The following is a 14,360-nucleotide window of genomic DNA, read 5'->3' as shown; positions in this document are numbered from 1 at the left end:
GGTCTCAAACTTCTAGGCTCAAGCGATCCTCCTGCCTTGGCCTTCCAAAGCACTGGAATTATAGGCATGCACCTCCATGCCTAATTATAGCAGCTTTTTTGTACTCTGTGCAACAGAGACTGTGTGTCCTGCCAGGCAGAAAGTATCTGCCATGTGGCCCCTACAGATAATTGCCTATCCCTGGATTAGACTAAAGGAGAAAAGCCACAGCTTGTTTGGAGACAGAAGCAGACGAGACTCAGACTTCTGAAAAGATAAAAAGTTTTATTAAACAAACCTGGAATCAACAGTATTATTATATAAATTAGACAGCAGTAAAATTTTCCTAGGGCATATGTACAAATCACAGTGATTTCCACTGTGCAACAAACAGACAGGATTAAAAATAGGCACTCCCCTCCCCGACCCCCCATGAGAAGGTGGGGTCACCCCGCAGGGTTCCCAGTTCTGGCTCAAACCTGCAAAGGCACTCTGCCTGTGTGTGCGGCATCCGGCGGCAGTCACAGGGCCCCAGAAGCACGGTGGCAACACGGTGAGACTGCCCAATGTTCAGCGCAAAACAAGAATTCAGCTACAACAGCTGAGCAGAGTTCAACAGCCATCTCACAGGATAAGGACTGTGGAAAGGCTTCAAATCCCACCCGCTAAAACACAATTGTAATGCCTTTTACATACAGAACAGACGTGTCCACCATGGAAGATCAAACTAAGCCTCAACAGAACCTCCCAACATACAACAATTTACAGAGAACCTGACAGGGCATTCCCCTGTTATTAGGAAGGACTCTTCTGCGGGGTACAAGGCCATAAGGTTTGCAAAGCAAACTTGATTATGAAAAAGCTTGGTGAAAATACAGCCCCCCCACCTTCACCAAGACACACACTCCGCCCCAAGAAACTATCGAAATGCATTAAGACACCTGTTCATGTGCTTTTCTTCTTGCTTTTGTTAAGTGAATCCCATTCCTTTAAGTTAGACTAATTAGAAGGCCTTCTTGCCTCCGTCAGCAACAGAGAAAAGAACAGTGCATACGACTCCTCCAATGTGTGTAAAATGCATGCTAGGTAGATTGAAGGAAAGATGAGAGGAACCCGGGCACCCCATTTCAAATCTCTACAACAGGAGAAATCAAAGGCTGCAGGGACTGTGTAGACCTGATGCAAAGTTAACTGGCTACAAGAATAAAACCCAAGCCAGTGCTGTCTTGCACTCTGTTCACTCAGTAGGTGGAGCCATGAATGCCTATGACATTCTGGTGTGGTATTTGTGCAGCCTGAGGTGCACCCTGGCTACAGAGTTGAGCCTTGGGGTCTTTAACAGTATTAAGCCATAGTTTCACAGTTACAATGGTCCAAAGAACTAGAGGCCACGTAGGTCAAACACAGAAATGGTGAACACATCACGAACCACTCAACTGTTTGGTTCCACTGGTGATTTTTTTTAATGAGTAGTGATTTCAAATGATTCGGTGTTTTTGTTCTTGTTTTTGCTTTTTCTTCGAAGCAAACAAATGATTTGGTCTTTAAGTGTGGACAGAAAGAAACGAAACGCTGAATGAGAAATTCACGAACAAGTGATTGTGCAGTTGTTTGATGGGCATGGAGAGGGAGTGGGGCTGAACAGCATTTTGAGGGGACGAAGCGCGCAATCTTACCCCACTGCTGGGGGGTTTCTGCTTCTTATTCTATCATGCTGACAGCAAATATAATTTGCCCATCACTGGCTATAGATATGTTTAGGCTAAGCAGGATTTAGACTTCTGTTGCAAAGGAATTAGAAGAATTCAGTAGATACAGTGTATACTATTCGGTTGTGACTTTATTTCCTTCCTGGCTTTATCAATGCCTATGAAAGCAGGCTGGTGGCATTTCCCTTCAGAAAAACAAGACTTGCCCCAATATACTTCTTGTTGTAACATATCCATTTCCTAAAGATATTCTCTTATAGTATTCCAATTTAAGAAAATACTGCCAACTCATAAAATTACATGAAGCAAAGTAAATTTGTAATGTTTTTCTGATACAAATTTTGTGATTATTATAATGAATTTTCCTCCACATTTTGTACGGTGATTGTTTCACATGATCATCTATGAGAACATTTTGGAATGACCACCCAGGTCAACTATTTTTATTTTTTTTATTTTTTGAGATGGTGTCTCGCTCTGTCGCCCAGGTTAGAGGGCAGTGGCACAATCTCGGCTCACTGCAGCCTCGCCTCCCGGGTTCAAGCCATTCTCCCGCTTCAGCCTCCTGAGTAGCCGGGATTAAAGGCGCCCACCCCCACACCTAATTTCTGTATTTTAGTAGAGATGGGGGTTTCGCCATGTTGGCCAGGCTGGTCTGGAACTCCTCACCTCAGGTGATCCGCCCACCTCAGCCTCCCAAAGTGCTGGGATTACAGGCGTGAGCCACCATGCCTGCCCAGGTAAACTATTTTAAAATTATATATAGTGATTGTTCCGTGTTTATAGCTCATTTTGATTAAATTAACCTCTACATGACATTGGGCCATTTAAACTATGACCCCGCCATGGGCAGTTACCAGGTAGCCTGTGTCACTTCAAACGCTGAAATGTGCGCGACGGTCAAAAGTGGGTTTCACACCATCACACGTTCTTGGAATTGCTTCTAATTTCTCATTTGTTCTGTATGGCTAGAGGCTGATAACAATGTCCGTAAAGAACGAGGTCATCAATGTGCTTGCATATTTCATTTTCCTGCATATCAGGTCACAATTAAGGCATTTCAGGCTTTCCTGATGCTAACTTTCATCTGAGTATGAAATCCTGGATAATAAAACAGACAACCTAAAAATAGGCATATGGACTCATGGGTCTATGTACTTTTTAAAATGTGCTCAAGTGTTTCAGTTATGGTTTTATTAATAATGTTTAAAGTAGAATGTTCAATAATATTACTATGATTTATTTTTATAGTCAGCCAACATGAGACCTAATGCTTTTCCTTCTAGCTCCACATCTCAGTGCACAGTATAACCTTTTTAAAAAAAAAAATTTGGAATGCTGCATGAATATACGGATCTTCCTTGCAAAGGGAGCCATGCTAATCTCCTCTGTGTCATTCCAATTTTAGTATACCTGCTGCCGAAGTCAGCACCAGTTTCACCTTTTCACATTCACGGTAAAACTGATGGGAAACTGCATGCTAAATGTTTAGACAATGATGGCCCTCAACTGTTAATCCCAACAAGATGGTGAGTGAGACGCACAGGCTGAAAATACAGTTGTCTAAAACATTTCACATTTCACCATCTGAACATCATTTTCCACTGACTGATTAATTGTAAAGAGTTTATTCTACTGAACCTACTAATTATTCTCACCTACTGAGTTGACCTCCACGTGAAGAAAAGGTCATTGATGAAAAAGGGCAGCTGTGTTCTGTTTCTGCAATTTCACTGTGTTGTAACATTTTTTTTTTCTTTTTATAGAGATGAGGACTCGCTATGCTGCCCAGGCCGGTCTCAAACTCCTAGGCTCAAGCGATCTTCCTGCCTCAGCTTCCCAAAGTCCCAGGTTTACAGGAGTGTGTCACTGTACCCAGCTTCACTGTCTTTTAAAGCCTTAAGGTGGACGTTCTCTTCATTCCACCTGCGAAAGCACAAAGCCATTAACTTTTTTTTTTTTTTCTTTTTTTTTTTTTTCCTGGACAGGGTCTCACTCTGTCACCGAGGCTGGAGTGCAGTGGTGTAATCTCAGATCACTGCAGCCTGGACCTCCCTGGATTCAAGTGATCCTCTCGTCTCAGCCTCCTGAGTAGCTGAGACTACATTCACGTGCCACCATGCCTGGCTAATTTTTTTGTATTTTGTAGAGATGAGGTCTCACCATGTTTCCCAGACCGGTCTCCAACTCCTGGGCTCAAGCAATCCACCCACCTCAGCCTCCCAAAGTGCTGCGACTATAGGAACAAGCCACTGCATCCAGCTCAGATGAAATTTTTGAATGTGTCACAGAAGGTTGTTTTAAATACAGTACATTCCTCCAACAACTTCAATGTCATTGTAGATTCTTGGAATAAATTCGCTCCCATATCTTCTTTCTCTTTGTTTCTTCTTTTAAAATCTCAAGTTACCAGGTAGGAAGCACTAAAGATACTAAAGGTAGACCTCCCCATGATATTTTCTTCCCCCAAACTATAAAATACATGTGAGATGATTTTTTTTAATGCATGCAACATACCCTTCAGATGTTGTCCCCGAGAAGAGATTTTTGAAAAAACAAATTGAAAAATAAAAATTATAGGCTCTGTGAAATATGAACATTTACACCACTGCACAGTTTCTGTGCATCTACCATAATGACTTCTATATATACACACCGGCATACACACACACACACACACAATTTGTGGTTATAATCGAACAAGTCCAGTTCAAACTTATAAACTTAAGTCTATGAGAAAAACCAAGACATCACAGTAGGCACACAACACTACTAAAGGATAAGATAAAATCTACAACCAAACAATTTTCAAAACCCTCCTACAGTGTGGAATTCCAGTTGCTTAAATAATGCCAGTTCCATTAATTTCCACTGTGCTCTGATCTATTTCTATACACACAGGTACACAGAAAAATGGAAATGTCCTTATGCCGTGAAGAAGACATTTTACTTCCGGTCTGCTTAGGTGCAGTTCTTTGTTCCAGGCCGATTCCAATCTTCCTGTTTCTAGCATGAAATAGGATGAAAGATTTTGTGAGTTTCTCAGTAACTGGATGAATTTCGTAATCATGATCATCTCAATGGTAACACAAAGGTTTCCTTTTCCTAAGTGACAACAAAGAAAACTTCCCTTTGTAATTCTTTTTGCAAGGATCCATAAGCCTGAATTCTAAAAGGAGAGGCCAATAAAAAGGAAATGAAGAATGTTTCAAAGGTAAGGGTTTTTTTTGGTTGGTTTGTTTGAGACGGCGTTTTGCTTTTGTTGCCCAGGCTGGTGTACAGTGGCGCAATCTCAGCTCACTGCAACCTCTGCCTCCCAGATTCAAGAGATTCTCCGGCCTCAGCCTTGCGAGTAGCTGGGATCACAGGCGCCTGCCACCATGTCTGACTGATTTTTGCATTTTTGATAGAGACGGGGTTTCACCATGTTTGCCAGGTTGGTCTCGAACTCCTGACCTCAGATGATCCATGCGCCTCAGCCTCCCACAGTGCTGGGATTACAGGTGTGAGCCATCTTGCCCAGCCCTGTTTTCATTTTTGAGATACGGTCTAACTCTGCCATCCAGGCCGGAGTACAGGGACACAATCACAGCTCACTGCAGCCTCAACTTTCCAGGCCCAAGCGAGCCTCCCACCTCAGCCTCTAGAGTAGCTGGGACAACAGGTATGTACCACCACACCTGGCTAACTTTTTTATTTTTTGTAGACATGGAGTCTCACTATGTTGCCCAGGCTTGATCTCAAACTCCTGACCTGAAGTGAGCCTCCTACCTCAGCCTCCCAAAGTACCGGGATTACAGGTAGGAGCCACCCCACCCAGCCTAAAGAATGTTGTATCATACGCTTATCCATAAATAGATAAATGTATCCACCGACAGATGATGACCTGCACAAGAAAAATGGAATCCCCAGTTCAACATGCTTCCTCAGAGAACCCTACAGCAAGACAGAAAATACTTTATCACAAAGTACAATAAAAGACATAGTGAGTCAGTTCTCCTAAATTCCTCCTCCACATTCAGAAAGGCATGTGGGGTGATTCAAACAAAGATGAACGGCTAAAGCATAGTTTCTAAGCTGCCCTCAAGTGCAGTGATTCATCTGAACTGGTGTCCTATTTACAGGAGAAGATTTGGCTTCATGAAGAACTATCCTCCTGCATAAAATTCCTGAACCTAATTGCTCGTTGCTGAAAATGCCAGGGATGTGTTTGGCATGCAAATTACTTGATAAAATTACTGAGACGGATTAAAATATTGCATCTGGGTCGGGCACACTCATGCCTGTAATCCCAGCACTTTGGGAGGCCGAGGCGGGCAGACTGCGTGAGCTCAGAAGTTCAAGACCAGCCTGGCCAACATGGCTAAACTCATCTCTACTAAAAATACAAAAATTTAGCCTGGTGTGGTGGCAGGCACCTGTAATCCCAGTTACTCGGGAGGCTGAGGCAGGAGAATCACTTGAATCCAGGAGGCAGAGGTTGCAGTGAGCTGAGATCACGCCACTGCACTCCAGCCTGGGCAACAGAGCAAGACTCCGTCTCAAAAAGGAAAAAAAAAAAAATTCATTAAACAGAGCCCTGACCACCACTAGCCAAACTACATTAAAAATGAGTCCACTTAGCAAAAAGAATACTTACACATACTTTCTCAACAATGCATACCAGACTGAGAAAGGTTATTCCTATGTGTGGAATCCTTTTCAGGGATAGTAGGGGCGGCTGGGGACAGGATGTAATGAAACTGTTCACTGATTATAAGACAAAAATCCATCCAATGGAAGCTTTTTTGTTCTTGAAGTAAATTTTACAACTGAGGGCTCTCTGTTAGAGAAAGGTTCTATTTTTGTGGCTTATCAACGGGTCCTTCATACTAAAGCAAACCAAGTCTTTACATCATTTTAAAGATTTCCTGGAGAGACATAATTTGTAAGATGTTATGCGCAAGTTAGCGAAAATGTAAGCCCCAGAGTAGACCAGAGAAACAAACACATTCAGGAACATCTTATGATTTTTAAAACCCACAACTGGATTGCACAAGCATTTATGAAGTTGATAAAGTTCCACACTCTCATGTTAATACAAACCAGTCACCACTGTAAAAGCGTTCATCACATACTGAGAGGTGAAGCCATGCCGCGGAGACAGGTTATTTTCTCGAGGTCATAGCCACCTATTCCTCTATCATTTTGTTCTCTATTATTTTAATTTTTATCCAGTTTTCCTCTCGATACATCCATGGAAACACCCGCCCAGGATGGAGGGCTCTCATTCACCCCGTCTTTCAGCAGGTTGGTTCCTCTCCCCAATCAGCAACTGTGACATTTGGTGTCTGTTTCAAATGGTGTTGGTTAGCCAACTGGGAAGACTACAGGAAAATTATGGGAATGGAAATCAAAGTGGGAAAAACAAGCTATGTCAATGAGTAGACACATCACTGACAATATTTTGCTTCACTGGTATTTTTCTTGCTCATATGTTACAGGAAGAAAGATCTAATTGAAGCCATATAACCGAGCAATTTAGAATTGAGGAGTAACTGAAAGCTCTTTTTAATCCATGTTTAAAAACTAATAACAGACTTTCAAAGACTCAAGGAAATAACAGTCAAAACCCTTTTTCAGTCATCTGAAATTAAAGCTTAGCAAATTTCATGAGGGATCCTAAAAAATATTATTATTATTTAAAAAATAATAACAGACCTGCAAAGGCTCAAAGAAGTAATAGACTCAAAATCCCTTTCCAGTCATCTTCAAAGCTTAGCAAATTTCCTATGAGGGTACGTTTCTTCTTCTTATTTTTTAACCAAAGGGGACCTAAGAGACTTTTGAAAATACTTGTTAATTATTGTAAGGAAGCTCGCCTGTCACTCAGGGTTTCTGGAACAGGGACCAGAAGAGCTGGGCTTCTCAAATGTTCAGGCACACACAAACCACCCAGGGGTCTTATTTAGATGTGCAGGTTCTGACGCAGAAGATGGATTCTGAACTGTGACGCCGATGCCTCCGACCACATGCTGACCTGGAGTCACAGGCATGGCTGTGTTTATGTCACTGGCCCTTGGAATCATTCCCCTTTGCTCTGCTTCACTGCTGACCTCTGTGTGCATGAGGTTAAGCCCCATTCAGTAAACGCAGCCTCACCTGGATGTGGGGTCGAGTCAGTCTCATTTTTTGGTAATTACTAAATATAAAGATATACCTTCCAGATGTGAGCTCCTGTCCTCAGAAATTCTTGAAGATTTCTAAATCCTTCTGTGGCACGGGCACGGCTGTGTCCCAGTCATTCTCGGGGTAGGTTTCGAAGTTGGAAGTGTCGCCGTCGCCAGCTATCTTGGGCACGATGGGAGGCTGTGAGACATGGCCGAAGCATAAAGGCATGGTTAGAAAGGAATGGGACGCTAGGATGCTGCACATAAATGAAAATGATTTGCAAAACACTAAAGCTGTCTTCCCTTCATTTATGAACACGGCAATCTTTGAATTAAAATATTGTGAATGAGGCTGGGTGTGGGGGCTCACGCCTGTAATCCCAACACTTTAAGAAGCTGAGGCAGGAGGGTTGCTTAAGTCTCAGAAGTTTGAGACCTGCCTGAGGAACACAGGGAGTCCCGTCTCTACAAAAAATACAAAAATAGCCGGGTGTGGCGCTATGTGCCTATAGTCTCAGCTACTCAGTAGGCTGAGGTGGGAGGACCACTTGAGCCCAGGAGGTCGATACTCCAAGTGAGCCATGACTGCACCACTGCATTCCAGCCTGAATGACAGGGTGAGATCCTGTCTCAAAATATAGACATATTAAGTAAGCTATGGTACAGTCATGTGATGGAATACAAGGCAGTTTTTTTTTTTTTTAAATGAGGAAGCTGGCTGGGCACAGTGGCTCACACCTGTAATCCCAGCACTTTGGAGACCAAGGCGGGTGGATCACTTGAGGTCAGGAGTTTGAGACCAGCCTGACCAACATGGAGAAACCCTATCTCTACCAAAAATACAAAAATTAGCCAGGCATAGTGTCGGGTGCCTGTAATCCTAGCTACTCGGGAGGCTGAGGCAGGAGAATCAATCACTTGAACCCAGGAGGCGGAGGTTGCAGTGAGCAAAGTTCACACCACTGAACTCCATCCTGGGCAACGGAGCAAGACTTCATCTCAAAAATAAAAATAAAAATAAAAAAATAAGGAAGCTAGCCAGGTATGTAGACAGGTCTCCAGATTATACAGTCAAATACAAAAAGCAAGACTACAATCATGTACATACTACGCTACTCTAGATTTGTATAAATGAGTGGCAAAAGTAAGAATGCATGTATCCATGTGGGTTTTTATTAGCACAAAGAAACTCTAGAAGGATACACAGAAAAATATAATAAAAGGTGATTACCTACACGTGGCTTGGAGGGGATAAGAGGGAGACTTGGCAATATATCTGTTTTAATATTGACTTGGTTTTTGACCAATGTGGATAGACAAAACATATTCAGATTGTTTTACTAATGCAATTTAATACAATAAAGTATGTGAAAAGGTAAAACTTTGAACAAAATCAGCCCACGCCCAGTGGCTCACGCCTGTAATCCCAGCACTTTGGGAGGCCGAGGAGAGTGGATCATTTGAGGTCATGAGTTCGAAACCAGCCTGGCCAACATAGTGAAACCCCATCTCTTCTAAAAATACAAAAAAAAAAAAAAAAAAAAAATTAGCTGGATGTGGTGGTGCACAACTGTAATCCCAGCTACTTGGGAGGCTGAGGCAGGAGAATCGCTTGAGTCCAAGAGGTGGAGGTTGCAGTGAGTTGAGATCATTCCACTGCACTACAGCCTGAGCCTGAGTGACAAAGTGAGACTCCATCTCAAAAAATAAAAAAAAGAAGAAGAAGCAGCGTATCATCCCAGGCTCCAGCCCCAGAAACTCTGATCTGAGCTGAGGACTGGGAATAAGCATTTCTAAGCATTCTCCATTCTTTTGACTCTGAAGTGCAAAGGTGAAAACACTACCATTGAACACTCCAATCAGTAACACATGCAGTGCAGAGTGTGCACAAAAGCCAAGATATGGAATCAACCTAAGTGTCCACCAACAGATAAATGGATAAAGAAAATGTGGTCCATACACACAATGAAAAACTATTCAGCCATAAAAGGGAATGAAATCCTGTCATTTACAGCAACACGAATGGAATGGGAGATCATCATGTTAAGTAAACTAAACCAGGCCAGGTGCGGTGGCTCACGCCTGTAATCCCAACACTTTGGGAGACCAAGGCTGGTGGATCACTTGAGGTTAGGAGATTGAGACCAGCCTGGCCAACATGATGAAACCCTGTCTCTAGTAAAAATATAAAAATTAGCTGGGCATCTGTAATCCCAGCTACTCAGGAGGCTGAGGCATAAGAATTACTTCAAGCCAAGAGGTGGAGGCTGCAGTGAGCAAGATCATGCCACTGCACTCCAGCCTGGGCAACAGAGCAAGACGCTGTCTCAAAAAATAAATAATAAATAATAAACTAAGCTAGATGCAGAATGAGAAACACAGCATGTTCCCACTCATATGTGGGAGCTAAAAAAATTGATCTCATGAAGGTTGAGAGTAGAATGATGGTTACCAGAGGGTGGGAAGGGTGTGTGGGTGGGGGATGAAGGCGAGATGAAGAAATATTGTACAAACATAATGTTAGATAAAAGGAGTAAGTTCCAGTGTTTGATAGCATAGTTGGGTGGCCAGAGTTAACAATATATCGTATATTTCAGAATCGCTAGAAGGTTTGCAATATTCCCAACCCATAAAAATGATAAATGTTTGAGCTGATGGATACCCTGATTACCCTCGGTTGATCATTATACCTTCTATGCATGTGTCAAAATATAACATGTACCCCCATAAATATGTACATGTGATAGTTATACTGCTTAGCAGCTGTGTAACGTTCCACACACTGCTTAACTTCTCAGAGGCACAGTCTCTTCATTTATAAAACCGACAAGTATTATATATTGAAAAAAATGCCAGATTTTTTTTTTTTTTTTGAGACAGGGTCTGGCTCTGTCACCCAAGCTGGAGTGCAGTGGTGTAATCTTGGCTCACTGCAACCTCTGCCTCCTGGTATCAAGCAATTCTTGTGCCTCAGCCTCCCAAGTAGCTAGTACTACAAGCGTACGCTACCACGCTCGGCTAATTTTTATATTTTTTGTATAGATGGGATTTCACCATATTGCTCAGGGTAGTCTCAAACTCCTGGGTTCAAGTGATCTGCCTGAGTTGGCCTCTCAAAGTGCTGGAATTATAGGCGTGAGCCACAGCACCCAGCCAAAAAGCCAGATGTTTAAAAATAGGCAGTTTGGCCAGAAATGTTCCAAAGAATATTCTCCATGTAATACACCACCATCACTGAACGATGACCATGGTGCTAGACACTCGCTTATCTCTGTAATCCTGTTGACCGCCTTCCACTAAAGAGGAAGGAGTGGGGTTCAGCAGTCACAGAGCTAGTCAGGAATCAGGCCAGGTCTCCTAAAATCTGCTTCAAAATCTGGGATAAGTGTCCATCCAGGGATGAATGGACAAAGAACACGTGGTATATGACTGGGTGTGGTGGCTCCTGCCTTTGCGGGAGCTAGGTAGATGGTTAGCACTAAGACACTCATAGAGTGGGAAACTTGGCTTATGAAAGGTTTTAGACAAATAGTTGTATTATATAAATTAATTACATGTCAGGCATCAATAAAGAAGTCCCAGGATTCAGAGGCAGTCCCTGTTAACGGGAGAGCTCGGGCGTACTGAGTCACCCACTGATATGTGTTGTACCTTCAGTTTTCTCTGCGGAACAGCTTCCCAGTCCACAGAGTGGAACCACCGATGGCGTTTCACATCATTCGCCCCGTTCTTCAAAAGAAACAACACATGTCGTCAGTGTGTGGAATTCTGACACGGCAGGAAAGAAAAATACCCCAAAGAATCTCTACATTATTCTAGTATTGAAACAAACGGAACAAGTTTGCTGCATTTTGGATAACTGTGCCTGGAGGGTGAGCTGCTAGGAAAACCTGCAAGCAAAGCTGTTAGTGTTTTGTTTGCCCTTTTTTGTTGCAGAAACAAATCCAGTCATTCTGCTCCTGTGCAATGCGTTGGCATTGCGGACCAAAGACGAAAATGATAAATACGATTCCATCTCTCGACATGAAATTGGACACCCAGTAATTTCCCAGTTTGTCTCCTGTTTTCATCTTGGCAAACTTATTCAGTATTTTACAGATATAGAAACTAGGGTTCACTGAAAGATGTTAATTTGCTTAGTAGGAACCAGCAAGTAAATAAGAAGACTGGGAACTCAAACCAAGGATGTCCAATTTAAGAGATTTTAGGAACGATATTGCATGGCCTGGCAATTAACAACGTGCATTCAAGTCGGCCTGCTTCATGCTCAAGGGTAGCACCAGGCATCGGCTGGCTCACACTGTGGCCATCACGACCTCTGAAATCCCTCCCAAGTGCTCATCCTTAAACCTCACTCTGCTTCCTTTTTTTATACTTGTAGTGATGTTGTTATCAATTAAATGTGGGACAGCAGAAGAAATAAACATGCGGGTTCCATGAAATAGAAGTCGGTACATCTGAATTTAACACGTTTATCAGTTAGCATTTCTGTAGTTTCAAATTTCTTATCCTTAAAGAGGACTACATCCACGACTATATCTTCAAAAGGAAACAGTAATGTGAATTGTTTCTATTGTTTTCCCATCCAGTTGTTTTCACAACTTTTTCTCTTCTTATTGCAAAACAGGTATTTTTGATCTACAGCTAAGTCAGGCAACAAATAATAGCTGTCAAGTTTTACCTTCAGCAATGTTGTGAATAAGAGTAAATAAGAGTGCTGTGAATAAAATAAGAGAATAAAATAAAATAAATTTTATCCATCAGATAAAATTCTAATTTGGATACTAAAGGATGTGTGTGTCTGTATATACTCACATGCATACATAGTAATATATACACACACATATATATTGATATATACACATACTTATATGCATACACACGTTAATATATACACATGCATTTATATATACACATATACACACACACGTTAATATATACACATATATACACATACTTATATACATACACATGTTAATATATATACATATATTTATACATACACATACACACATTAATATATACACATATATACACATACTTATATACATACACATTAATATATACACATATTTATATATACACATACACATTAATATACACATATATACACATATACATACACATGTTAACATATACACATATATATACACACATACACACGTTAATATATACACACATATATTTATATATACATATACTTATACATACACACATTAACATATACATATATACACATACTTATATACATACACGTTAATATATACACATATATTATATATATACACATATACATATGTACTTTACAAACTTTATATGTAGAGTATAAAGTATATGTATATACTGAGATTTACATTAGTATCCAAACTAGTGTGTGTGTGTGTGTTATAAAGTGTGTGTGGGGGGGTGGGAGCAGTGTCTCACGTTTATATTCCAGCACTTTGGGAAGCCAAGACAGGAGGATTGCTTGATCCCAGGAGTTTGAGACTAACCTGGGCAACAAAGTGAGACCTGGTCTCTACAAAAAAAATTAAAAAAACTAGCCAGCCATGGTGATACATGCATATAGTCCCAGCTGCTCGGGAGGCTGAGGTAGGAGGATCACTTGAGTCCAGGAGGTCAAGGCTGCAGTGAGCTGTGATCACACCACTGCACTCCAGCCTGGATGATAGAGCAAGACCCTGTCTTGAAAAAATAAAAATAAAAAAAGTGTGTGGGTGGGTGTGTGTCTACAGTCATGAGCCTCAAAATGATGCTTCAGTCAATAATGGATGGCATATACAGTGGTGCTCCCATAAGATTATAACGATCTTAAAAACTCCTATCCCCTAGTGACGTCATGGCCATTGTAACCACAGGACAGCACATCCCTCCTGTTGCACTGCCAGCCGTATAACAGTCTAACACGCATGTTATCTGCAGCACCTAATAGTTGGTAATGATATTAATGACTATGGCCTTGGTTTATCTATTTACTATACTCTACATTTTTGGCGGGGAGGTGCAGTGGCCAGAGTCTCACTCTGTCATCCAGGCTGGAGTGCAGTGGTGCCATATCGGCTCACTGCAACCTCCACCTACTGGGTTCAAGCAATTCTCATGCCTCAGTCTCCCAAGTAGCGGGGACTACAGGCGCGCACCACCACGCCTGGCTAATTGTTGTATGTTATGTAGAGATGGGTCTCACTGTTGTTGCCCGGGCTGGTCTGGAACTCTTGGGCTCAAGCAGTCCTCCTGCCTTGGCCTCCCAAAGTGTTGGGATTACAGGAGTGAGCCACTCACTGCACGCAACCTATACTCTTTTGATTGTTACCATTTAGTGTGCTCCTTCGCCTTATGTTAAAAAGTTAAGTGTGAGGCAGCCTCAAGCAGGTCCCTTGGGAGGGATTCTCAAAGGCGTTGTGACCATGTGTGTTACTGCTTCTGAAGACTTTGCACTGCAGTCGCGTGTGGAGGAGGAAGACAGGGAGGCCGGGCATCCTGACCCTGTGCAGGCTTACACTAATGTGTGTGGATCTCAGTT

At 42.1% G+C, this 14,360-nt stretch overlaps 1 long non-coding RNA gene and 1 other non-coding gene across 2 annotated transcripts; both read right to left on the bottom strand.

The window, feature by feature from the left end:
• Nucleotides 1–3,012: 3,012 nt before the first annotated feature.
• Nucleotides 3,013–3,119, bottom strand: LOC116272404. Its single transcript, XR_004181094.1, has one exon. It is a non-coding gene; the product is annotated as a U6 spliceosomal RNA (small nuclear RNA).
• Nucleotides 3,120–3,454: 335 nt separating this feature from the next.
• Nucleotides 3,455–12,621, bottom strand: LOC116272351. Its single transcript, XR_004181062.1, has 3 exons — nt 11,489–12,621; nt 7,888–8,036; nt 3,455–4,694 (listed from the first exon to the last, which is right to left on the bottom strand). It is a non-coding gene; the product is annotated as an uncharacterized LOC116272351 (long non-coding RNA).
• Between the last annotated feature and the right edge of the window lie 1,739 nt (nt 12,622–14,360).

The sequence above is a fragment of the Papio anubis genome, chromosome Y (assembly GCF_008728515.1).
Source record: "Papio anubis isolate 15944 chromosome Y, Panubis1.0, whole genome shotgun sequence".
In the NCBI taxonomy this organism is placed as follows: Eukaryota; Metazoa; Chordata; class Mammalia; order Primates; family Cercopithecidae; genus Papio; species Papio anubis.
Note: the sequence above shows the minus strand (reverse complement) of the source record. Positions and strands in the feature narration are given on the sequence as shown.